We start from the raw sequence: 2,952 nt of genomic DNA, 5'->3' as shown, positions 1-2,952 counted from the left end.
ATCAGTATTTGTTGATTTCTGTTATTTTGTTATGGTGGCACAATTCCCTTCTACCCTTTTCATTCATGAATCAATGAAAATCATCTAAGTTTTTCTTGTTAGACATTACTTCTATAGGACTAGTGGACTTAATTTGAGACATGCTGTTTTGGCCATTCTTGTTTTGATTTTTACCATTTGACCTGATCATGGTCATGTCAGCTTTTCTCTTTGGTTGTATATCTGATATAATACTCTGAGTTTCCTAATACTGGGACAGTACAGGAGCTTTGCAACCTGAAGTAGGCAAAGTAAAGGTGGTAGATGAGTTTTTAACTGGATCAGGCAAAGATGGTTCACAAACCATATGTTTTGAGCTAGACTTGTGGGTTCAGAGATGGTAGTGGTCAGAAAGGGGGATAGTAGAAGAAAATAGTGTTTTACCAGCTAGCAGTGGCTCTTGAACAAATCAAGATTAAAGGCCACAGATTTGATGATTCTAGGCCTGTGTGTACAGAGATTGGCACAGGCAGGAAGAAGAAATAGGAGAAAGGAAGTGGTGGGGCATGGAAGAAGCAACATATCCTCAAAAGGAGTTTCACAAACGAAGGGGTTTCTACACCAGGTCTCAAACTAGGCCATAGTTGTGCAGATGGATAGATGGTGTATTTTGAGATTTTATTGTAGTATGCCATTCTATGGCGGACTTTAATCACAAGTACCAATCAAAAAGACCATTATTACAATAGCATGAAGTCCAGAAGAGATAGAAGTATACATTAAATGGATTAAAACCTTCTAATATATTACCAGTGACTATAAGCCCCAAATTAAGAAAACTATTGTAGAATATAGCATGAGGTTAACAATTATTCAGAATAAATCCACAAATAATAAATGAAAGAAGTAAGTAGCTCCGGGTTGCGCGTACGCATGCATTCAGACTCCTGAGTTCCACACGAGGCGACATGAAGGTTTCAGAACCCGACTCTCCCCGTGCCTCGGCTGCTACGGCGACCACCACCAAGGTGCAAGCGGCCACGACCGCTCTTGTACAGCTGGACAGAGAGCAGATTAGAAAGGTGGTGGAAGTTCTGTTTGATAACTCGAAATCCAAAAAAAAAAAACCCAATAATGAATTGCTATTGAATGGGAGTGAAAATTTATTTTTAATGGTGATATTATGAAAAATTCCAAAGAAAGAGCTTCAAGTCAGAGTGTCTTTGCCTCATAGCATTCTCTCAGAATCCTCAGATGTATGTTTGTTCACTAAAGATGAATGTGAGTCACCGGAACAGACAGACGGCTTCTATCAAAAGCTTTTTGAAAAAACATGGAGTTAACATTATCTCTCAGATTATCCCTTTTAAAACTTTAAAAACAGAATATAAAGCCTATGAAGCCAAGCTCCGCCTCCTGGGCAGCTTTGACATCTTTATTACTGATGAAAGAATTTGACAGCATTTGCCCACACACATAGGAAGGCATTTCTATCAGAGGAAGAAAGTTCCAGTATCTGTAAATCTCCTGGCAAAGAATCTGTCCAAAGAGATCGATCGAGGGAACACAGGGACCGTCTTAAACATCTCTAAGCGTGGTTCTTGCAGTACAGTCCGTATTGGTCACACTCAGCACATCGTTAACAACATCCTGGCTGTCTCAGAAACGCTTTCAGAAAGACTGCCGGAGAGATGGCAGAGTGTGAAACTCTTGTTCCTGAAAACTGAGAAGTCGGTTTCTCTTCCCATCTTTTCCTCATTTGTCACGTCTCAGGATGAAAACATCGATTCCTTCCGTAGTGTGAAGAAACAAGGACCAAAGAAAAGAAGGAAGTATGAAAACACAAAGTTGAAGAAGGAAAGCAAAATGTTAAAGAAGAAGTCCAAGAAGGCTGCATCTCTTTCAACTCAAGGTGGGTTAGTCAGTGCTCCAGCGAAGGGCCCAGGAACTCAGAAGAAAAAGACCAGCAAGACAAGCACACAGCTTAAAGTTACAGAGGAGTACGAAGAAACAATTCCACAACTGGTACCAATAGGAGAAACTCCAGATAAAGAAAATGTGAAGATGCAAGAAAATGTCACAGGGAAAAAAATCTCCAAAATTGAAATCTGATCCAAATACACCTCAGGGTAAGAAAAGGAAGACCCAACCAGCTACAGAGACTCCAGAAGCCTCAGATCCGGGGACTTCTGGGAAGAAGCAAAAAAATGATATTCAGGAATTCAGAAAGCCAGAGGCCAAGTCCTTCTCTACTCCCAGGAAATCAGGAAAGAAAGCTTTCAACACACCCAGAGACAAACAACCCCAGGCAGCCCACTCAAACTAGAAATAGTGCACTGGCATGGAGGACATCAGAGTTAATCTAAGAGCTTTTCAAGAATACTTAGGGTGTGGTAGCACACACTCACACACTGGAATGCAGAGATAGGCAGATGTGTGTGAGTTTGAGGCCAGGCTAGTTATCTACAAAGGTAGTTAGTTGGGTCACCTGGGATAAACCAAGATTTAATATTTAAAGGCCAGATTTAAGTCCTGGGCTTGCTGGTATAACACTTTGCCAGCATGTGCAAGATCCTGGCTTCAATACCCAGAACTGTCCCCCCCAAAAAAAACCAACCCACCCAACAAAGGTACTCTGCTGCTGATACCATCACAGCCTTTTTCAACAAGGAGTCCTGGACTTTAATAGTTTTTGAGAAGTTTCTGTGGGTGCCTCTGAATTTAATATTTCTGTTGTAGAAACTAGGGGGTTTGAGGCACAAAAATATTTTTAAATTGTTCAGTGTATTTGCTGATGTTTGTTTTTTGTTTTGTTTTTTTTTTAATTAAACTATTACATCCCCTTCTGGGTAAAAAAAAAAAAAAGAAGTAAATGAAGGAATTGGGAGAAATATAAAAATAAATATATGAGAAAGTAGGTTAAAACTGAAAAAAAAAATGGCCTGGCCAGATGTCTCAGCAGGTATAGGCATT

General features: G+C 40.1%; 1 pseudogene; it reads left to right on the top strand.

Moving 5' to 3' along the window:
- The first annotated feature begins 911 nt into the window (after positions 1–911).
- On the top strand, positions 912–2,357 carry LOC114641013 (annotated as a pseudogene).
- The last annotated feature ends 595 nt before the right edge of the window (positions 2,358–2,952 follow it).

Source organism: Grammomys surdaster, unplaced genomic scaffold, assembly GCF_004785775.1.
Source record: "Grammomys surdaster isolate TR1022 unplaced genomic scaffold, NIH_TR_1.0 61, whole genome shotgun sequence".
Taxonomy (NCBI): Eukaryota; Metazoa; Chordata; class Mammalia; order Rodentia; family Muridae; genus Grammomys; species Grammomys surdaster.
The sequence above is the reverse complement of the archived record's forward strand: the minus strand, read 5'-3'. Positions and strand labels throughout refer to the sequence as shown.